Below are 24,970 nucleotides of genomic sequence, written 5' to 3' on the forward strand. Positions count from 1 at the left end.
GCCCCAGAGGTATCTCAAAGGAAATATCTGGTGCGCCGCTTCTGAAAGATGGAAATGCTATTGAATGCAGTTCTCCTTGGACATACCTGCAGTTGCCTTGAGTTGGAAGCGACATGACTCTACAGCTACTGGTAAGATGTTTGTGTCACGTGATGCAGCAAGATCTGTTTAGTTATATTTTGTTCACTCAGTCTGAGTAACTATCTCATTTGAAAGTAATAAAATTGTATTTTTTAATCGTTTTATTGGGGGCTCATACAACTCTAATCAAAATCCATACATGCATCAATTGTGTCAAGCACATTTGTACATTCATTGCCCTTATCATTCTCAAAACATTTGCTCTCCACTTAAGCCCCTGGCATCACCTCCTCATTTTCCCCTCCCTTCCCGCTCCCGTCTCCATCATGAGCCCTTCATAATTCATAAATTATTATTTTGTCATATCTTACATGGTCTGCCGTCTCCCTTTACCCACTTTTCTGTTGTCCGTCCCCCAGGGAGGAGGTTATATGTAGACACTTATAATCGGTTCCCCCTTCCTACCCCACTTTCCCTCTACCCTCCCAGTATTGCCACTCTCACCACTGGTCCTGAAGGGATCATCTGTCCTGGATTCCCTGTGTTTCCAGTTCCTATATGTACCAGTGTACATCCTCTGGTCTAGCTGGATTTGTAAGGTAGAATTGGGATCATGATAGTGGGGGTTGGGTGGGAAGAAGCATTAAAGAACTAGATGAAAGTTGTATGTTTCATTGTTGCTACACCTCACACCGACTGCCTCGTCTCCTTACAATTGTTTTTTTATAGGCAGTTTCCAGAAAAGATTTCCACAAGTTCACAACAACTCTTACCCTATTTTTACTTCAAATTTGGTTCAAATAAGTCACCAGTAATACTTACTACTCTCTGTGAGTTTCCAGTGCCCTGCTCCCAGCATGGCATCATGGCACATGGTTTAGCGTTCAGTAAATGCTTGCTGAAAGATTAAAAGGCATGATCTGTGAAGGTGTTGGATGTGAATCAAAATATGTGGGAGATTTTGCATCCAATTATTATTTTAGATTTCCTGATCACATAGATTCAGAGTGTGAACCAGCTTGAAACATTCTGAAAAGAGTGCGTGTGTGTGTGTGTGTGAGAGAGAGAGAGAGAGAGAGAGAGAGAGAGAGAGAGAGAGAGAGAGAGAGAGAGAGAGAGATAAGAATGGATCCAAACTCATAGAAATGTGTGCTATCTTTTGTCTTTGGGCCAAACAGGAACTGAAAGCTGAAGAGTTTCTTCTCAAGCAGTATGACAGGAGAAAATGTCGTATCATGCTTTTCAGAATTATCATGCTTGTGGGGAGTACTTTTAGTTATTCTCAGTTTATGATGATTTTTTAAAAATCACAGCAACCCCATGAGGGCAGCAGGGTAGGTGTGCTTCTCTCTCTCTCTCTCTCTCTCTCTCTCTCTCTCTCTCTAGCAGAAGGAGTCAGCCCAAGAGTGGATCATCACGCTCATCTTCTTAAAGCATGTCAGCTCTAGCAAACGCGCTCTTATCTTGTCGACTCCCTGGTACCTGTACATTCCAGCATCACATTACACATTCCTCTGGGTCGCACGCACTTTGAGTGTATGCATGCGGTAAGGCTGAAACAATTTTTTAATGAAAATGAATTTCAATATTTCCTTACTTTGATGGATACTTTGGAATTCTTATAATAAAAATAGATACATTTCCCCTTAAATAATAGCTGCCCAAATCTCATATTCTTTCCTTTATTCCACTTGTAAATTATTTGGGAGAAATAGCAATGTATTTTCCACTGAAATATAAATAATAGCCCCCTGGGATATATGCCTTTTTGATGAGAGACAATCTATAAGCCACAGATGTAAATCTGTGGTAGAGAAATTTTATTTTTCAAGAAATAAATCAAGTCTTTTTAGAGCCCAGTACCCCTGAAAGTTTAACACAACTGCATAACTGCTCCTGCCAATCTCATGGCCTTTTACAGATTAATCTTCATGGGACTGCTTTCACACCTCCTCAGTGTCTCAGTCAAAGTCGAGATGTTTAATGCAAAGCTGATATCGGACCTGTATTTTCTACACATCATTAATGCAATGTTTTCTAGGAAGCTTGCTTTTTACCCTTTAGTTTTTTGTTGTTTTTTACACATCTTCAGGTGTTTTTCTTGCCCAAATTTCTTAGTGTTATCTGTCTTAATCTTTGTAAACTTAAATCTATCTAAAGCTGTGGCAGAATGTTTGTTATCCCTCATGTCATGTGATATTTATCTAGCTGCAGCAGTAATACTGTTGGTATTTGGAAATAAATACCAGGCCACTTGTTTTAAATACCCCTGGCACTTTTATGCAGGTGTTGGGGATAAGGGAGAGCTTTCTATCTTGCAATAACTGAGTTATCTTTTAAACAGAGACTGTGTTTGCTACAAATGGAATTTAGGAACTTATTTTGCATTGGTGTGTGTGTGTGTGTGTGTATGTGTGTGTGTATGTGTGTGTGTGTGTGTGTGTGTGAGAGAGAGAGAGAGAGAGAGAGAGAGAGGAGAGAGATATTGATTCAGTATGCTATCTTGGCACTGGACAGAATACAAAGTAGCAACAGCACTTACAGATTAATAGCATGTTAGAAACTGGTGTGAATAAAGAGCATTTTTTTCTTCCTTTAAAGCAAAAAAAAAATGTGATTATTGTCTTCTGATTTGTTACATATATACTCCAACTACAAACATGCCTAACACACACAGGGGCACACACACACGTCATCATAATTAGCTGCCACTGAGTTTGAAAGGAGAAAGTCCCCCACTGCCCCCGCTCCAGCCCTGTGCACAACAGGAAAAAATGTTACCCAATCCGAGCATCTTCAGGATAGGATGTGCATTGAATCATGGTGACAAAAAGAATTTTCACTGGCTGATTTTCAGAAGTAGATCACCAGACCTTCTCTCTGAATTGGGAAAAACTCATAGTGTTGAAGCAACACACAAGCTTCTATTGACAAATAGGTGCTGGCAGCTCATGAGGTATAACGGCTGGAAGTCTTATCCAGGCCTGCTGCCGGGAGGAGAGAATTCAACCACTGAAACAACTCTACCTTCCAGAAAAACATATATATCTTCATTCATCCCCACCCATCCATCCGCCCACCACCCATTAATTTATTCATGTATCCATCCACATGCATTCCTCTACACAGGCAGAGAACTGTCAATGGTGACTCTGTAACATGGTTTCAAAAAACAGGCATTGATTCTCCCATCATCACACGATTCCAGAAAGTGAGTACTTTTGGAATTCAAGTACTATTCTATATGCACTGGATGCCACCCATACGTTCCTGCTCATCATGACCGAGGGCCTGCCCCAGAGTCTTTGCATGATACAGGCATCTCTAGACTAAGTAAAGGGTTATCAACCCCTGCGTTTCTCTCTTCCTTTCACGCGTATTCTCATTAATTAGGGTGGGGAAAGAGAGGAAGAAAGTATTTTATCTTTCCTACTTTGAAGACTTTTCGTCTTCTCTTCAGTAGTAGCAAAGGAGGCTTGGTGTAGCTGTTGGGTAAGTGTCCAGACTGCTAACCACCAGCTGTCCCACAGGAGAGATGAGGCTGTCTGCTCCTAAAGATTTACAGCCGCAGGATCCCTGGACAGGGACTCTGTAGTCAGAATCAGCTTGATGGCAGTGGGTTTGGCTTGTTTGGTTATCAGTAGTTGAGAACAGAATTCTATTTAGGAAAAAAAAAACCCTTTTCTTCCTAATATTGATATATTTTACACGTATGACTTTTACTCTCCCTTTCTTAGTTAGATAAGCAAGAAGGCTCGATTTTAAAGAATAATCCAGAGGAAGTTTTGTAACTTTTCACTTAAAAACTCAATGTGTTTACAATAGATGTGTGCATGGATTGTGATAAGAGTTGTATGAGTCCCCAATAAAAATGATTTTAAAAAATCAATGTGCTTATTCTTTCAATTTATAAAACAGACATGCTCTGAGGCCTCTGGTTTTCTCTGAGAGCCCATGGGGAGGTAATGGAGCAAGGATGCTGTCTCAGGAATGAAGAGGTAGACTTCATGGGGATTGAAGTGTATTCCAGGATTAGATGGCAATTTTACCAATTAAACATTCGGTGACACAGCAATTTCTCTTTACTTTTGTGCCTGCTCTTTCTCCCTCTGTTTTTATCTCTTGTTTATCCCACAATAAAGCAAAATAAAACAAAAATAGCACTGCTATTTAGTAGATTACAATGTATAGTAGCTCTACAGGACAGGGTAGAACTGTGCCATGGACGTCTGAGATTTTGACTCTTTATGGAAGCAGCACGCCTCTATTTTCCCGGACAAGTGGTCAGGGTTTTTGAATGGCTGGCTTTATGAGTAGCAGCCTGAAGTGTTACCCAAGTCCAAACACATTAGAAAGAGGATCTCAGACAGGTTAGGCAAGATTAAAAACTTTAAAATTACAAATGCTTTTCCCCCAACAATCTGACTAGTGACTCTATACATGGACTTCACTAGATGGAAAGCGGGGATTTAATTGACTTGATCTGCGACAGCATCACTCAAAATGCCTGTGGAGCAGACTGTCAGTGGCTCATATATAAGTTCAGGTTGAAGTTGAAGAAAAGGAAAAAAGTGAAAACACAACTTCTAGTAGATCCCACCTCAATTAAGAGAACATTTCAAGAACAGATCGGACTCATTGAACACCAGTGCAGAAGACCCGATGAACTGTGGGATGACATTCAGGACAGTATATATGAATAAAGCAAAACCTCACTAAGAAGACAGAAAAGAAAGAAAAGCCCAGAGGGGGAGGCAGAAGAGAGTCTGAAACTTGCTCTTCAATGTCAAGCCGTTAAAGCAAATGGAAGTAACGAAGAGGCGTAAGAACTCAATAGAACAGTTAAAAGGGAAGTGTTAGAAGACAGAGTAGAACATTATAATAACATGCACAACCCTCTAGAGCTGGGAAGCCAACAAGGAGGAACATGCCCATATATCTCAAGCTGAAAGCTTGGAAGAAAAAAATTGAGCCTCATGTTGCAGCATTGAAGGATTCTATGAGAAAAATATTGAATGATACATGATGTATCAAAACAAGATGAAGAGACTATGCAGTCATTCCAAAAATAATTGATCTATGTTCAGTCATTTCAAGAGGAAACATATGATTAAGTACCTGTTAGGGAGGCAGAACTGAGCAAGGGGGACATGGTTGACAATGGAAGGAATTCCTACCACAAAGGAAAGGTGGAGACCCCCCCCCAACCCCATTTCTCTCAGCACAAAGGAAGGTGAAGGAACGATAAGACACATTTCCTTATCAGTGGGAACAAACAGACAGGGTAAAAGAATATGGATGCAAAAAGAAGGCATGTTCTCAATAACCCACAATGGTTGAATTGACCCTTTGTTTCAAGATCTGAAAGCAAGAACATCTCATGAACTCTGGGGTGCACACACCTGGAAAAGGGAGTTGCGCTCCAGAAAGCCAACCAATGATAGAAGGTCCACCATTCAGGGGATGAAAGGAAACCTGACTCTGCATCTCCCAGTGCTTGCAGATTAACTGGGGGCACTTCTCACTCAGTCCATTCAAACCTTTTCTCTGGCCTGGTCTGAATGCTAACCCTTGTCTGAAGACGTTCTTGTGAGCAGGGCAAGAGCTGAGGGAGAAGAGACTTGAAACCGCAGTATGTCACAGGCTCCATTGGTGGATGGAATAAAAACCAGTGGAAATGTTTCAATGGCTGATAAAGCACTGGAAGCATTGTCTCGCCTATGACAAGACATTTGGAAAATAGCCACCTGGCGTGTGCCCGTTCCAATGATAGATGATCCAAATGAATGCACTTGTCAAATGACATTATTAATATCACATGCAAGTAACAAATTTGCTGAGGATAATCCCCAAACAGTTGTAGTAATCGTGGGAGCTGCCAGATATTCAAGCCACATTCTGAAGAGAACATGGCATGAAGGATATCATCGCTGATGTCAGAGGGCTCTTGGCTGAAAGAAAAGAATATGAGTTAAGTGTTTTATTTATTAAGCAAAGGAATTCAACATGTCATGACAGACTATGGATAATCTTGAGAAGAATGTGAATTCTAGAACACTCCATTGTGCTCATGTGGAACTTGTACATGGACCAAGGGGCAGTGGTTTGAACAGTGAAAGGAATAATACATGGTTTTAAATCAGGAAAAGTATGTGTCAGGGTTGTATCTTCTCACTGCACTTATTCAATATGTATGCTGAGAAAATGATCGGGGAAGCTGGATTATATGAAGAAGAATGTAGCATCGAGATTGGAGGAAGGCTTATTAACAACCTGCAATATACAGATAACACAACCTTACATGCTGAAAAAGAGGAGGACTTGAAGCACTGGCTGATGAAGATCAAGGATTACAGCCTTCAGTATGGATGACAACTCATTGTAAAGAAAACCCATACCTTCACAAGTGGATTAATAGATGGCATCATGATAAACAGAAAAGATAGATGTTGTCGTGGATTTCATTTGTTTGGATCCTTCACAAATGTTCATGGAGGCAGGAGGGAAGAATTCAAACAACATATTGCATTGGGTACATCTGCTGCACAAGACCACTTTAAAGTGTTGAAGAGCAAGGATATCACTCTGAGGATGGTCAGGTGTACTGATGCAAGGCATAGTAATTGTAGTAGTTACATAATCTGTTGTCAATTTGAGACTTAAGAGTGGAGGGGTGGAGTCTAGCCTGTCAATCAGGTCACAGCTTGATGACCACATTTGGAAGTGCTAAGGAGATAAATAGCTTGTTGGAGGTGGGACACATGCTCACTCTCTGTAAGACATTAGTATGGACAGACTCATGGAGTTACTCTCGAGCCCTGTAGCTGAAGGAGCCATGTGGAGACCCCTGCCAGTGCTGAAATGCTCCCACTGCCACTGACTGACTCCACACGATTTTCTACCCACTGGCCTGTGATCTTCCTGCAGTCGGCATCATTGCATGTGTTGCGTGAGTCTGAAGAAGAATTTATAGATTGGTGTCGGACATATGGGCTAATACCGGACATGTATGAACTTGATCTGTACTGTGCTGGATGTTTTCTCAATATTCGATTGCTCTTGTATATAAAGCTCTTTCTTATATACATATGAGTCTCCCTGGATTTGGTTCTCTAGTCTACTCGGACTAACAGAGTAGTTTTAATTACCTCATATGCATGTGAAAGGTAGATCGTGAACAGGAAAGATTACAGACGAATTGACGCATTTTAGTTATGGTGCTGGCAAAGAACATAGAAAGCACCATAGACAGTCAGAAGAACAAGCAGGTCTATCTGAGAAGAAGCACAGCCAGAATGCTCTTTAGAGTAAGGACGGCAAGACTTTGTCTCATGTGCTGTGGACATGCTATCAGGAGAGACCAGCTCCTACAAGATGGCCCGATCAGTGGGCCTCAACGTAAAAACAATCGTAAGGAGGGCACAGGATTGAGCAGTCTTTTGTTCTGCTCTGTGTAGGGCCATTGTGAGTCAGAACTGACCCTTTTCATGAAAAGACGACTACTCCTCTAACCCAGACCCTGCACTTATTTTGCTTTTTGTATCTTTTCCAGCAATCTAGACATGACATAAAGCAAGGCTTTGGTGCAGTCAGACTGACCAAGGTTAAATGCCCTCCAGGCTGCTTTGTAACGGTGTAATCGAAGGCAAGTTATTTTATTAGTGCTGTCATGCCGCTTATGTGGCATGAATGTGATATGGTACATAAAATCCAAGCATAGTAGAACTCCTTTCCCCTCTTGGTTCGTTTAGAGAGAGTTTGATTTAGCAGTTTTATGTCTGAAACCATAGTTATTCTATGTGTGGGAATCTTCCCACTGGTGGTATGAAAGACAGCGGTTTAATTGTGACCCAATATGGTATTAAAGTCATTGAATCATATGATGAGAATTTTTTTTCTTTTAAATTCTTCTGATTCTATTAGAGGTAAATATTAATTTGGTGCTTGTGTGCCTTTAAGGAGTGTCTAATCTTGCTAAGGATCTTTGATATTAAAAGAAATATTAGGCTTTGAGTTTAGGACATTTATAGGCTATGGGATCCAGCTAGAATTTTTTGACATTGGGCTTTTTTATTTGTATCCATTTTTATTTGTGGCAACCCAAACTGATTTGTGAATCTTTAAATCTATATAATTTCTTTGAATAGATGTATGTTCTCTAAAATATACAATGTTTTCTAAAAGATATATACATTTAACCTTCACAGTGCGAGGGTCATATTATCGTACAGACAATAGCTTGAGTGTTATGTGATATTCTGAAGTTTTAGGGGGAATATCCTGAACCATGGAGTTTAATGTATCTAGTGAATTGTTTTTCACAGACCAGGCATGATTTCATAGGACAATGTTCTTGATTGCTCTGGTGTTGAATGCTCCTGGGTACACCTTGACCTCTTGTTTTCCATCCCTTCTCTCATACTTGTCTGATTTCTTACTACACACTGTGAGGCTGGTGGCGAGAGTACCTCTAGTATCTGTCCCGCCACTGGCCAGCATCACAGCATCCCCATCCAAAACTTGCAGCTCTTTGAAGAGAAGGAAGAGTTCCCAAGTTAATGCAGGGTAGAGCCAAATCCATCTTCCCACCACCCATTCTGCAATGTCTGTGCTTTAGTCTCACACGCAGGCTTTCCATAATGGGTTTAAGGGAGAACAGGGCTTTTAGAAGGTCCTCATAATAATACCACGTCAGACCCAGAACTAGAGTGTGGTATTGGTGGAGTTGGGGTATCACAGCTCCCCAAGAGATGTTCATGCTCCAATTCCGAATTCCTGTGAACAGAGGAATTCCAATTCCAAATTCCTGTTAAATTTCCTGTATGGCAAAAATGATTCTGCCAATGAGATAGTTAGTTTATTGTGCCAGCCTGGCCGATAAACACAAGTGGGATTAATTGAAGGGCGGAGAAATAAATGGCTTGGTGAGCCTCGCCTTTCTTGTCTCTCGCTCTTTGATCATTGGACCAGTGTGCGGCTACCTTGCTTGTTCTGTGCCTCAATTTACAAGCTACACTACCTGTGGGACACCTAGCCAGTGGACCGTGTTGCTGTAAGTTGAGGTCCATTTAAGCCCACATGATTTGAATGTACATCTCTGGAATTGGGGACCGACGGTTGGTGACCTGGATCACAGTTGGTGACCTGCCTTGCTGTTTGCTGCCTGTGTATATATAGCCTAGCTCTCTCTATAGAGGATGAACTGGCAGCTCTCAAGACTTAAAGGACTGCCAGTGTCTCACAATTCGCTCATAGGAATGAGTTGCACTGAGCCATTTGTACTGCTTTATAATTTAACTGTTCATTTCTTGTATTATATATCTATCTATCTGTATATAATTTAACAGTCCATTTATTATGTTATCTATATATATATCTATATCTATATATAATTACCAGCAATCTGGTTTTGTCTATCTAGAGGACCCTGTCTAACACAGTAGACATGCTTAATTTAAAGATCTTGAGATGGAAAGATCATCCTGGGTTTTGTGAGTGTGCTCAATACCGTGACAAAAGGGAAGCAGGAGAGATTCTTCAGGAAGCCTTCAGAAAGTAGGCAACCCTACTAACCCATTAGATTTAATTTGAGCTAATAAGTTTGTGGAAATTTGTTATAGCAGTAATAAGAAACTAATATGTGGAGTTAGTCAACAGGAGACTCCTCATTGCAGACTGAGCCTCGATCTCCAGAGGGAACCATTATTAAAAGAGTAGGTGTAACCTTTAGGATATCTGGGCCCTTCACTGTATCTACCTCATGCTTCCCATGTTGGATCACCCAATAAACAAGGAACGTGTACATTTGCTTTGATGATTTACTAATGAATAATGTCTCATTTAAAAAAGCATATTGAAGATGGTATCTGTCACTCTCAACTCCACAGAACCTTCTTAGAGAATTAAATCTTTGTAACCCCCTGGCAGGGACAGGGGACCCAGTAGATAAAATAAATATGGGCTTACTTGTGCTTATTCACTAATCTATAGGGACTACTTCTCCCTAAGATGAATCAAGAATGCACACGGAACACCTTGCTTACCTTGCTTATTGAGTACTTCAGCCCTGGGTGCTGTATGCTTCATCATGCTGGTGGGCTGGGTGGGCACCAGATCCAACCAAACTGTCATAAGGAGGAGGTCCGGTAAGTCTGGATTTGAATGTGATTGATATGCATCTGCAGCAAATGGATTTGGGTGCAATTTGCCGTCTGTTTTCCCATACTCCTATCTGAGCAGAGCCTTAACGTTGCTCAGGTTTTCTCCCTCCCCTCCCCTAAACAATGGTTCTCAGAGGAAGCTTACTTCATGTACAAGGTCTAGTGAATTGAGATGGATTACTAAGTTTATTCAACATATGATGCTTCTGTGGTGACTTTTTGGTTCAGTAATGGGCACATGACCATAGTAGCCCAATCAGACAAAACTCCATCTCACACATAGAGGAGCATTTTTTTCTCTTGTTAACAGTTCTGGCAGTTCCTAGTCAATGCATGGTTGTAATCATTTGAAAATTATATTCAGAAAAATTTTACTACAATTTGATTTTAAAGATAGTGCTTCCCATTCTGCTTGATGGCCTTTCTTTGTATTGGAACAAATATGGACCTCTTCCAGTTGTTTGTGTAGGTTAGCTATCTTTGAGATTTCATGATAGTGATGAGTAAGCACCTCCAGTCAAGTAAAGTACACAGAGGCTGACTGTGCAACATCAGTTGCTTATATGTAAATTCAAGTTAAAGTCAAAGAAAATCAAAGCCAGTCCAAGGAGCCAAAGTACGACCTTGAGTATCTATCCTACCTGAATTTGGAGACCATCTTAAGAATAAATTTGATGCCCTGAACACAGATGACCTAGGCCAGAAGAGCTGGTAAATGATAAAAAAGGACACCATACACGAAGTAGGAAGACGTTCATTAAATAGACAGGAAATAAAGAAAGACTGAAAGTGAAGTTAATCAAACATAAGAGGACAAATATTATAGGTGACAACAATGATAAAAAGTCAAGCAAAGGTTTTCACACAAAAAGAATCATTCTTTGTTGCTTACCAGGGATGTGGGAAGTGGAAGGCAAATCACCAACTAGACCGTAGAGGTGATAGAAGCAAACGGCAAGTCAGAAAAAAATAATCAAGCAAAGGAAGATGCTTGGACTAGTACAAGTGTGAAAGGTGGTAGAGTAAATACTATTATGCACACAATCCTGCAGTAGCAGTAAAAAGGATAATCTGCAACTAAATAGATACATGGATATGTATGCTAAAACGTGTGGGAAGGAGAATGGGGCTATGTCCATGGTTAGCATGGGTGGGGACATGTACATATCCCCCCACCCCTGAGGTTACTTTTCTCTATATTTAAACATGCCATTAGTATATCCATGAAGATAATACAGCATACAGGACCACAGTTAGGAAAACTTCTTAGCCATAACCAAATACCTTGCGAATATGGGTCAAGGGCTTGAGGGCTCCCGTCCATAGTCTAGGGGATAGCAAGGTCAACTGGTGCAGAATGTTCTCCATACTTTAGTGAGGAGTGATGGGGGTTCAAAGGTCATGAAAGGCATCTGAAGTGCAACCCTTTGTCTTTCCACGTTCGGCGCAAACAAGAATGAAGAAAGTCAATGGACTACATGGATTTCAGCCTCCATGATTCTGAGACCAGAAGAAGTCGATGCTGCTCATTTGCCACCATGGGCTGCAGTAAAAGGGGCCCAGAATAGAGAGGGAGCACAGGTGGATCCAAACTCACTATTATCCATCCTAGGCTTACTGACAGAAACTGGTGGAACTCCTGGCATCATGGCCACTAGTCCTCCTTCAGACCTGGAACGGAATTCATCTTCAGCGGCTCACTTTTGAGACTAAGAGTAACAGGTCTATTAAGATGACAACTAACATTAGAGAGGTATTTACTTTTTTAAAAGAAAGTTCTTCTTATTGGGGATTAGGTGGGGAGTTTACATACCAGTCTGCCAACTCTGCCTACTCCAATTAAAATCACTCATCCACACCACTCTCCCTCCCCTGTATTCTCTTCCTGCTCTGATTTCTCTTCTTCCTTTTACTGACCTCCATTCTCCTTTACATTCAAATCTTTATCTGCCAACTTTCTAGACCATTGTTTCATCTTTCTGCCTTTGTCCTGCCTTTTGGAAACCTCCAAGGTCTGTGCCTATGGTTTGCAAGTCTTTGCCCTTTTTTTTTTTAATGTTTATAATAAAACCAAAGGGGGTTGGGAGAAATGGCGACCTGACAGGACTCACCCATCCGGAGCTCTAAAGCGCTCTAGCTTTGGTGAGCCCGTGGGCCCTGGCTGTGCCCTTGCCGGAAGCAGCGATTTCTGCAGGTGGACACCCAAGAGGGGGCAGAATCCCAGACATGAGGGAAACCCCACGCCAGAGCTCTCCGCACGGTTGGCTGCCTTGAGCTCACGGCCTGGGGAGTGGTGGTGGTGGGTAGCCATAATTTAGAGTAGAAGAAATAACAGATATTTTTACTTCAGGTAGATTGTGGTATAGGAGAAAATAGGCAGAAAGTTGGGAGTCCAGGAAGCAAATTTAGTTCTAATTGGCCAAGAAGAAAACCCCCCCTGATAAGCTGGATCTCCCCCTCTTGGGTCAGCCTGATAGCCCCCCAAATTGGAGCACATCACAAGCATATTTTTAAAGGTGTGAAATATATATTATTGGTTTAAAACACAAACCCAAGTCTGGTTGCTCAGCTCCAAGGAGCACATAGGTGGAGGCCCTTAACATAAATCAGCATAAGGAGCAACCTAGCTAAGGAATGCCAGGACTCAGCTACAGCTACCTGTTGTAGCAAGTGACAGCTGTAAAAAGCACTGAGCTGCAGCCCAGAGACTGTGGGAGAGAATCTAATTTGATTTTATTCTAGCTGGCCAGGGGGATAAAAATAAAAAATAAAATCCTCTGATCTGGTAAGCACCAGCAGAATAGATAGTACAAAAGCTCAGTTTCCCTCTCAGTGATTCTACACATAGCTGGGAGGCTCTGCCTGTCCTGGGACCCTAGACGGAGCTGTGGGAACACCCCAGCCCTGCTCCTCCACCACTGCTGCAGTGCTACATTCAGCATAAGGCAGGTACACCAGCGAACTCCAGCCGTCAACTGACGCCTGGCCACGGGGGTGATCTTGCCTTTGACACAATCCCACACAGCATCTGTGAAACCCTACATCAAAAGGGTACACCATCCCACTATGTTGAGGAGGAGTTGGAACTCCTCCAGCCTCATGGACAGGTGATTAAGTCTCAGTTACCTCCTTACCTACTTCTCTATTTCTTCTCTATCTATTCACAAGCCCTTCTATCTTTTCCACCGCAGTCAGTCTCAACGAGCTGAGGTTCGTGTTGAGCTTTTTTTTCTCTCTTTCTTCTTTTTCCCTCTTTCTCCTCTTCTCTCCCACTCTCTCCTGTCATATGCCACTACTGGCTTCCAGGTCACTACCCTCCGCTTAGGGCAAATCAACCCGAAGAGCAGGAGGAACTCCAGCCTGCTATCTGCGGGAGTGTTGTATACCACACAAGGCAACTGGGACAAAACCCTACACCGTGCTGCACTGCTGAGGAAACCTCTGTCAGACCGCTAAGGCGATCTTGTCAACTAGGGCAATTCTGCCAGCACCACTGGGTCCTGACTTTAAAAGGGCACACCAACCTGCCATTGTGGGGCAGGGTCTAAACCCCTCTGGCCCCACATTCAAGCAACCAGGGATCACCTATCTCTTTATTCTTTATTTCCTCCGTCTCTCTCTCCTCCCTCTTTACCATCACAGCCAATATTAATGAACACAGTTGTTTTTCCCCTTCTTTTTCTTTATTCTCTTTTTCCCCTTTCCTCTTTCTGTCTTTGTTCTCTCCGCTTCTCTCTCTGTTTGTATGATTCTCTCTGCTTTCTCTCATTCCTTTAACATGTTACTGCTGGTTCCCAGACCCCTACACTCTGCCTAGGGAAACTGTCCTCCCAGTGGGCAGCCTGACCCCTAAGACAGTGCTGCACACAGGACGAGTCAGTGCCACACACAGAGCAACACGGGGTCAGCTATTTCTTTAACTATTTTTAAAATTCCTTCTTCTCCTTCCTTTTCTCTTCTTTTTTAATTTCTTTATGTTCCTTCACATTTTCTTCTTTTCTCCTCTTCTTCTAGCTCTTCTCTATTTCCTACGACAGTCTCAGTAGATTTAATTCTTCTTTCTAGTTGTTTTCTTCTTTTTTTTTTTTTTTACTGTTTTCACTTTTTTTTTACCCTGTGCATTTTAGTTGTGTGTGTGTGTGTGAGTGGGTGTCAGTTTGTTTGGCATTACTGCTCCAGTATGTGTCTTAGTCTTTCTCTCCTTTCCTTTCCCTTTCACTCTTTCCTCTCCTTTCACTCGCTTTCCTGTCACAAGTCACTAGCAGCCTCTAGGCCATACCCCTCTGCCTAGGGAAACTCTGAAGGCCCAACTGGGGGAGCTCCCACCCGAATTTATTGGCTTGGCAAGCAGCTGTAGAGTTAATGCTGGTTATCTTCCTCAGACCAAGCAGCAGGGGGTTCTCCCCTACAAAATTGGGGGTATCCCCAGCCTAAATCCTGAGGCCTACAAGTGACTTGGGGAAATGCCTGACCACCACTTGTGGGGCTCCACGCTACTGTGGGAACATTTATCCAACCTCCAAGGTGATCTCACTGTCTATGGTAATTCCCCTGCCAGCTACAGAGCTCTACACCAAGGAGGGTGTACCCGCATTACCTCCTCAGCAGAGAAAAACACCACAGGCCAGCCGAGGTTCTCCAAGAACTGTAAAGCTTACTTAGAGATTGGGCAGGAAAGTGATGCCTTCGTGGGCCTACAACAACCTGACCAGTGTCACATGAGAGGAATAGCCAAGACACATTCCAAGTAACAGAATTCTAGACCGCTAGGATAAGAGTGAAGCCACAGGAAGATATAGCGATAGCCTGACTCCTCAGTACAGCTACCGGCAGGTAGTTCATAGAAGTATTCATATGAACCCCCCAAGAGAGAGCCCCGGGCTCTTTGACTCAGGAAGATGGCTCCAGGCTCCTCTAAACAACACATAAACAGCAAACAGTTCTAACAGCTTCAACGAAAAAGCAGGAGAAACAGAAGACAATGTCTGAAGAAGTCATGAAAATAATGATGGGCATAGAAGAAGCAGATACTGACCTGCCACAAAAAGAAATTTTCAAAATGCTGCTTGAAGTCATAAAGGATATGAGGGAAGCAATGCAGAAAGAAGATGAAATGATAGAGGAGATAAAGACAACACACCAAAGGGAAATACAAGAGTTAAAGGAAGAAATTAAAAAATCCAGTGACAAATTGACAGACCTTGCCAAGAGGCTTGAGGAGACAGAGGGTCACACCAGTGACCTAGAGGAAAACCAAGCAGACCTCAGCAAACAGGAAAAGCAGTCAAATAAGACAATCAAAGAAACTGAAGAAAACCTGAGAGCCATATCTGACGCTGTGAAAAGGAACAATATTAGAATAATTGTTAGAACAAGACACAACAAAATATTAGAACAAGACACAACAAAGATGTCAACAGTGAAAATAGCAAGGGAATTGTTAGATGAAAACTTCCCCAGTTTAATAAGTGAAAATCAGGCAACCATTCAAGAGGCTGAAAGAACACTAGCCAGACTGAATCCCAAGAAGTCGCCTAGACACATAATTGTCAAATTATCTAACTATGAGGAAAAGGAGAAGATCATAAAAGCAGCTAGGGTAAAGCAAACAGTCACGTATCAAGGTACCCCAATAAGAGTACGTCAGATAGATCAGCAGAAATGATGAAGAGGAGAGAATGGAGTAACATATTCCAAAAATTGAAGGAAAACAACACAAAACCCAAGAATACTTTACCCAGACAAATTATTTATTAAGATAGATGGAGAAGTAAGAGTCTTCCCAGACAGGCACAACCTCAAAGAATACATAAAAGAAACCCAAACCTAAAAAGATCCTTGCCGATTCAATATGGGCAGAAGATCAACACTCACCGAGGGAAAATAAGAGACCATCACATAGAACAACTCCACCCACAGGGCGACAAAGAGGAAACAGCCCCCAGGATAGCACCAGTTCAATAGTGGAAAGAAGGCAGTCATAAACCACACACAAAACAAGCGGATAAGATAGGTAGATAGGAAAATATACAACATAAAACGTACAAGATGACATCACAGAGTCCTCAGATGGATATAATAACACTGAATATCAATGGCCTGAGCTCAGGCATTAAAAGTCACAGGCTAACAGACTGGCTCAGGAAACACAACCCATCAATCTGCTGCTTCCAGGAGATGCATCTGAAGCTAAAAGACAAAAACAAGGAGAGAATTAAAGGCTGGAGAAAATATATCAACCAAATGGTAATGCAAAAAAACATCAGGGATAGTGATCTTAATATCTGAACAAATTGACCTCTTAAAAGGCCATAACTAGAGACAATGGCCATACAAGCTATAACAAGAGACAATGCTCAAGGGAACAATAGACCAAAAACCAGTGAGCATAATAAACATATATACACCTAACAAGAGACCGACACAATTCATAAAGCAAACACTCCAAAGATTAAAAAAGAGATCACAGTATCAACAATTATAGTTGGTGACTTTAATATACTACTCTCTGAAAAAGACAGATCACTGGGAAAGAAACTCAACAAGGAGGCTACAGATCTCAATAGCACAATTGGACGACATGACTTGATAGATATTTTCAGAGCTTTCCACCCACATGCAAAAAAATTCACATTCTTTACAACCAAAAATTCCCCAGGGCCAGATGGCTTCACAGGAGAATTCTACAAAGCATTCAGGGAAGAACTGACACCAATCCTATACAAAAGCTTCCAGAACATAGAAAAAGACAGAAAACTCCCAAACCCTCTCTATGAAGTTAATATAACTTTGATACCTAAAGTGGGCAAAGATGCCACAAGAATTGAGAACGATAGACCAATATCCCTAATGAACATCGATGCAAAAATCCTGAACAAAATACTGGCCAATAGAATACAAAAGCATATTAAAAAAATAATTCACCATGACCACCATGGGATTCATATCAGGGATGGTTCAACATACAAAAGACCATAAGCATCATTTACCACATTGGCAGGAAAAATGATAAGAACCACATGATAATATCAATAGATGTAGAAAATGCATTCGACAAAACGCATTCCTGTTTGAGACACTTAAGAAGATAGGAATAGAAGGAAAATTACTCAATATTATACAAGCCATATATGAAAAACCAACAGCTAATGTGGTAGTGAATGGAGAAAAGACAAAAACAATTCCACTGAAAAAGGGGACCAGACAAGGATGCCCCTTGTCCCACTCCTGTTTAACATCGCAATGGAGGTCCTAGCCAACAACTGGAGGTCCTAGATAATAAAGGCATTCAGCTGGGGAAGGAAGAGGTAAAATTATCATTATTTGTAGACAATACGATTCTATATATTGAAGATCCCCTAAACTCCACAAGTGGAGTGTTGGAAGCAACAGAGGAATATGGCAGAATGGCAGGATACAAAATCAACAAACAGAAGTCTACTGGACTGCTCTACACATCAGACAAGATCACAGAAGAGACAATTAAAAAGGTAGTACCCTTTGCAATAGCCAAGGACAAATTGAAATACTGAAGGGTATACCTAAATAAAAAAAAACAAAAGATTCGTATGAGGAAAATTATAAAACACTACTTCAAGAAATCAAGAGTGACCTCAACAAATGGAAGAATATCCCATGCTCGTGGATTAGCAGACTGAATATAATAAAGATTTCAGTTCTTCCCAAGGCACTATATAAGTTCAATGCTATCCAGATACGAATACCACCATCCTTCTTCAAAGACTGGAATGTACATATGTAAATATAGATAATAAGAGTGTGGGAAACAGATCTACATGCATATATTTATAGGTTGAATATTAAGGCAGCAGATGGACATTGGGCCTCCACTCAAGCTCTTACTCAATGCAAGAACACGTCATTCTATTAAATTGGCATTCCAGGATGCACACCTTCCTGACACGATTGCTGAAGAAAAATGTGTGCATAAGCAAATGTGGTGAAGAAAGCTGATGGTTCCCGGCTATTAAAAGATATATCATCTGGGGTGTTAAAGGCTTGAAGATAAACAGGCAAAGATGTAGCTGAGAATAAAAGCCCACATGGAAGAAGCATACCAGCCTGTCTGATCACGAGGTGTAGAAGGGACCAGTTATCAGACATCAAAGAACTAAAAATCATATCAGTGGGTGCCCACCTTCCTGATACTATCAATGAAGACAAACTTGTGCATAAGAAAACATGGTGAAGAAAGCTGATGGTTCCCAGGTATCAAACGATATAGCGTCTGGGGTCTTGAAGGCTTGAAGATAAACAAGTGGCCATCTAGTTCAGAAGCAACAAAGCCCACATGGAAGAAACACACCAGCCCGTGTGACCACAAGCTGTCAAAAGGACCAGGTATCAAGCATCAAAGAACAAAAAAATCATATCATTGTAAATGTGTGAGTGCAGAGTGGAGACTCAAAGCTCATCGCTAGCCAACCGGACTCCCCCTTACCGAAGGGTTGTGGGGAGAAGATGAACCAGTCAGGGTGCAGGGTAGCAATGAAGAAACATATAACTTTCCTCTAGTTCTTAAATTTTTCTTCCCCCTAACTGCCATGATCCCAATTCTACCTTACAAATCTGGCTAGACCAGAGGATGTGCATAGGTACAGATAGCAACTGGAAACACAGGGAATCCAGGACAGAGGACTCCTTCAGGAGCAGTGGTGAGAGTGGCGATGCCTGGAGGGTGGAGAGAATGTGGGGTAGAAAGGGGGAACTGATTACAAGAATCTATCTTGTAATCTACTGATTACAAGAACCTCCTCCCTGGGGAATGGACAGCAGAGAAGAAGGCGGGGGGAGAAGTTGGACATTGTAACATATGACAAAATAATAATTTATGAATGATGAAGGGTTCATGAGGTAGGGGTGAGTGGGGAGGGAGGGGGGAAATGAGCAGCAGATATTAAGGGCTCAAGTAGAAGGCAAATGTTTTGAAAATGATGATGGCAACAAATGTACATATATTCTCGACACAATGAATGTTTGTATGGATTGTGATAAGAATTGTATGAGCCCCCAATAAAATGATTTAAAAAATAATAAGACTGTTCTCTCAAAAATAAAAAATCGTGTTTAAAAAGAATAAAATGTACTGTCATTGTCAGTATAAGCAGATATCTCATTGTTTGGGGGAACTGTCTGTTCTTGTCCTTTGCTCACTTTTAAATTGGATTGGTCTCCTCCCCCACCCCTTATTGAGGTTTTGCAGTTTTTCTGTAGATTCTTACAGATTATTTCTTTGCCTGTTGTCCATTTCTGAAGATTTCCCCTGGGTCCATGACTTCTTTTTGCCCCTCCTTCAAAGAAGTCTTTTGATGTATGTAAGTGCCTTTTTAGTAGGTCCCAGTCATCTATTTTGATCTTTTACTGTATTTGTGTCCTATGTAATATTTTGCGTCTTTGTTCTTCAATAGAAGCCTTAAGTTTGCCCTTGTTTTCTCATTGACGATCTTGATAGCTCCGGGATTTATTTTTAGGCCTTTGATTCATCTCATGTTTGCTTCTGTACATGCGTTCAGGTATGGGTATTGGTTCATTCTTCTGCAGATGTAGATCCAATTTTGCCAGCACCATTTGTTTTAGAGACTCTCTTGTTCTTACTTAATATTTTTTGGCCCCTTGTGAAAGATCTGTTGCCTGTAGATCGATGAATTTATTTCCAGGTTTCTAGTCTGTTGTGTTGGTCTGTGAACCTAACATTGTGCCAGTACCAGAGTGGTTTTACTACTGTGGATATATAAAAGGCTTTTGAGATCAGGTAGTGAGAGACCTTCTATTTTGTTCTTAATAAATTCTTTGCTTATCCTAGGTCTCTCCCCTCCTCATATAAAGTTAGTAATTAGTTTTTCTCTATCTTTAACCCTATAAGGTTGAGTGCAATGTTTTTGTAACATATATATAATATATATTGATAACTATGAAAGTAAAGAATAAAAACAAAAAAAATTTTCCTGAAATTAAAAATTCAGGCATATAGCCTTAAAGAAGTATATTGGGATCTGGACAGGAATTACCATGTATTTATAGATTGCTTTGGATAGTGTTGACATTTACACTATGTTGAGCCTTCCTATCCAAGAACATGGAATGCTCTATTTGTAGTCTCTTTTGATTTCTTGTAATGGTGCTCTATAGTTTTCTTTGTACAATCTTTTGTTTCTGTGGTTAGGTTTATTCCTAAGTATTTCATTGTTTGTGTCACTATTGTAAATGACATTGTTTTCTTGATTTTTTTCAGAGTTCTCTTCCTTAGTGTTCAGGGATCTGATTAGATGCTGAAAAAGAGAGATTATGATGGAATCCTCATCTGGTTCCTGTTCAGAAGGAGAATGCTTTCAATCCCTCCCACTGAGTTAGGTATTTCTTGTGTTGATAAAAATTCCCTTCTATTTCTGTTTTATTGAGTACTTTTATCAGAAATTGGTGTTGGATATGATTATATGGTTTTCATTTTTAGTTTTGTGTAAGTGTTGGATTACATTATAAGATTTATACAAGTTACTCAAGTGCTGGTATTTGAGCTACTCAAGTACTTATAATCGAGTAGCTGGTATGAATCCCATTTGATTAGGGTGTATTTTTGTTGTTGTTGTATTGTTAGATTTTATTGGTCAGGATTTTGTTGAGAATTTTTGCATCTGTGTTCATGAGGGATATTGTGTGTATGTGTGTGTTTTTATTGATTTATTTTTCTGTCTCTGTTTCTGTGTTGTCTAGAGTACTGTTTTAAGTGTGTTGATATCTGGGTGGTGGTGTCCTGTTGTCTTATTATTTATCTACCAGAATTCAATTTAATGTCGGTTTTCTAGGTTTTCTTACATTCTTCCCATTAGCTCTTGACCATTTCCTCCATCTGTTGAAAGTAACAACATCATTCTAAGAAGGAAGAAAGAAGAGAAAGAAAGAAGAAAAAGAGAAAAATAAAAATGGGTATTTGATGAGAAATAAAAAGAGTTCTGCTTATTAGAGAAAACACTAACAAAGGAAAAATTGAACAAAAGGTCTGTTTGGGTGGATTCTTCCGTTAATCCAGGAGGTGGGAGCTGGGTGAGCCATAGTGAAAAGGTTGTGGTACCAGATGTGGTCCCAGGGCAGCCACAAGTTGGCTGTGTGCACCCTCTGGAGAGAAGAGGCACATTGGGGACAGCTTGGTGGTGTCAGTGGTGGGGTAGGGTGGGGATGCTACACCTGGACCTGGCTACTGATGCCCTGTTAGCTGTGCCAGGTACTTTTCCTGGTTTCTGGTGTCATGAGGGTCTGCTCCTGAGCGTGGTCACTAGTAACTTGGAGGCTCCTGCAGGGAGCACCTAGGAGTGCGGCTCCCAGGGGTCAAGAGGAAGGGGAGCACTTGGTGCTTCACATGCACATTGGTTCTGTCTTCCCTTCTCCCTGTTTGAGTCTGCAACCTCTGGAAAGTGGCGATTAGGCTTTACCTAATTTTCAAGTCATTCTCTAAGATTTCAGGCTGAGCTGCCTGAGCATTCTTCATGTCATTCCTGCCCCCGCCCCCCATTGTTTAGGGGTGCCTGGCTGTGTGTGTTTTAATTCCACCATCTTTCCCTGGAAGTCAGTATGCACTTTTGGAACAACCAACCACAGGGAAAACAAAAGGCAGTGTTTTCCCAAAGACAAATTTCAGAAGGTAGGAGGGGTTAGGAAAGAATGAAGGATGAAAATGGGAAGCCCAGGAAAGCACAAGAAGAAAGTGATGGTACATTTTGCTCATGGCATTGCAATCAATGACACGAACTAAAATGCGTATGAATTATGGAACAAAGAACTGATTCGCTCTGCAAAACTTTGTTCAATTCACAATAAAAAGTTTAAAAATAAGAAGAGACCCTGAAACTTGAAGCTTGCTCTTGAGAGCAGAATAGTTAAAGCAAGCAGAAGAAATTATGAATTAAAAGCTAGACAGAAGATTCCAAAGGATTATTTCAGAGACAAGATAAAACATAATAAAGAAATATGTAATACCCTGGGGGTAGAAACCACAAAGGGAAGAACACACCTGGCATTTTTCAAACTGACAGAAGTGAAGAGAGAAATTTATGCATTGAGAGTTGAAGTTGATATATTGAAGTATTGATGCATTTGGATTATGGTGTTGACAAAGAGTACTGAAAGTACCAGGGACTGCCAGAAGAACAAATTATTTTTTCATGGAATAAGTACAGCCAAAGTACTCACTGGGTTAAGAATGGCACGACTTTGTCTCATGCACTTTAGACAACTTATTAGAAAGACCAGTCTCAGGAAAAAGACTTCATTCTTGGTATAGTAGGAGGTCAGCCCAAAATAAGAAAATGCGCAGTCAGATGATTGACACAGTAGCTTCAACAATGGGCTCAAACATAACAATATTTGTGAGTATGGTGCAGGACCAAACAATGTTTCGTTTTTTTACATAGTCACCAATTTGCAATCTACAGGATGGTACACAGCAACAACTAACAACAAATGGGCAAAAAACTTGAATGGTGCAGAAAGCATCAAATGAAGATAGACGTAGTATAAAGACTATGTACCACAAAGAATTGAAACTTGTTCAACCATTCCTGGAGCTAAAACAGAAATGTCACTTTTGACATCAAGGTTCTTCTGTCAAGGCAAGTTAGTGAATTAAATGGTTGAAAACATTCTATGCTTTTTTTTCTTCAAGAGACTCAATAAGTGTTAACTTGAATGAAACAAGTACCATATGGACCAAGGATGCTTTTCCTTTTCCTGAACTAGACGCTAAGCTCTTTCAAGTGCCTTGCCCAAGCCTGAGATTCAAATTGGTTGCTTTATTTTATTTTTAAGCTTTTGATTGTGACTTCAGTGAAAGTTTATAGAGGAAATTTGTTTCCTATTCACATTTTATGCAGTTAATTTTGTGCCTTTGATTGCAGTCCCAGATTGTAATGGCCCTCTCGCCGCTTCCTTCCTGTGTGTCTCTCTCGCCGCTTCCTTCCTGTGTGTCTCTCTCGCCGCTTCCTTCCTGCGTGTCTCTTTCCATTTGCCCTTCTTTTCTAGCCAGGCCTTCCCTCTAAGTTTCGCCCCTGGGCTAACCCTGCCATTCTGATGCCACTTGGTTGATTGTTCGGAGAAGTGCGTCCTCCGTGGTGTCATTGTTTACCATATAGGATTGCGTGCTGTCTGACTGAAAGGTGAGACGTGTGGGGAGCTCAGGTCCAGGCCTGGAGAGTGGTGTACTATTTTCTTCATTGTCTCACCAATCACTATCCAATCAGTAAGCCTTGCCTCATGATTCTGACATTTGTTACACAATTTTATTTCCTTCTATCCAGGATTATTATTATTACGTCTTCTTCTTCTTTTTCTCCTCCTCTTCCTCCTCTTCCTCCTTTCTCCTTTCTCCTCCTCCTTCTTTTCTTGGTCCCAAGGCGTTTACTTGGGGGGATTTGGGGTAGGGAAAGGGCTGTGCCTAAAAGAAGGTGTTGGGCCACTTGGCGTGAAGCCCAGCTTCTGAAGGGGCCGTGGGACCTGGTGGGGCAGTGGAAACTTGATTTTGGAGTCCTGGGACTGCTTGGCTGCAGGCCGTCGGCCCTTGCTGGCTGTAATCTCTTCCACCTTCATGATCTCGATGCAGCAGGCATGGGTGAGGTGCCAGGTGGCCATGTCGTGGTAGTGCTGGGTGATGGACTACCCTGGTGGTCAGTTCCTGGTGCTTCTGGTACATGTTGTGGGTCCCACTTAGCACAGTTAGATGCCAAAATTCTTCACCCGCAGAAAGGACTTCTCCAACACTTGCTCACAGCACACAATCTCCCCGGAAAACTTCTTCATCTTCTTTAGCTGTGACACAAAGTACCAGAAGCAGAACTTGATAACCTCCTGGTTGTGGGCAAAGATGGGCATGTGGTACAGAAGCTGTGTCCGGCACCTTGGAATAGACAGGCAGCGGTTCACCACCTTGGACGTAGGAAGCATGCCTGAGGTCTACGTGGCCCTCGGTACTTTTTAATGTGATCCGCTTCAGAGCAGTTGATGGTAGTGCTGCAGGGCCAGTTCTTCCGGGCTCCGTTGTGGAGGCTGAGGTGTGTGTGGTCTATTAGTCCTTTGGATTCGTTTTTTCATGCATCTTTGATTTTCTTCACTCTTCTTTGTTCAGGATGAGTAGACAGCAGTAGTTGTACCTTTGGTGACTGCACACAAGGTTGTAAGACTCCAGTAGAACGCTGCTTTGTGGATTATGCTATGTCCATTGACCTTGGTGTACTATGGTCCTAGGCTTCCCTGTCCAGAATCCATCCCTTCAGGCTGTTTCATTAGGAATAAGAAATTTGCAAACTTTTGCCTGCTGTTTGCGCTACATGAGTATATTTACAGGTCATGCAAATATATATGTAGAAACATCATCTGACAAAACTTATATGAATACATGGAGGGGTGTGTAGTTCCTTTTGTCTATGAATATTTGTTTACCTTGCCTGTCTATTTGTCCACTTGTTTGTTATTACTGACAATAAAGGATTGTGTAATTAACTCGTGCACCTCTCTGTTTCCCTTCCTTTATAATTTTGCATTGATCACCTCTTTATTGTATATTGCCCTTCCCTTTATCTAAATTGAGACATGTCTATTAAGGGTCATGGTTCTGAGGGCTACGTTTTTATTGCCAATTGCCAATGGTTCAAGGTCAGTGTCACGCCATGGGGGAAAGAAGAGGCTTTCGATTTGGGTAAAGATTTATAGTCTTGGAAATCTTA

General features: G+C 41.4%; 1 pseudogene; it reads right to left on the minus strand.

Moving 5' to 3' along the window:
- Positions 1-23,685: 23,685 nt before the first annotated feature.
- Positions 23,686-24,191, minus strand: LOC142452393 (large ribosomal subunit protein eL20 pseudogene; annotated as a pseudogene).
- Positions 24,192-24,970: the final 779 nt, after the last annotated feature.

This window comes from Tenrec ecaudatus, chromosome 7, assembly GCF_050624435.1.
Source record: "Tenrec ecaudatus isolate mTenEca1 chromosome 7, mTenEca1.hap1, whole genome shotgun sequence".
In the NCBI taxonomy this organism is placed as follows: domain Eukaryota; kingdom Metazoa; phylum Chordata; class Mammalia; order Afrosoricida; family Tenrecidae; genus Tenrec; species Tenrec ecaudatus.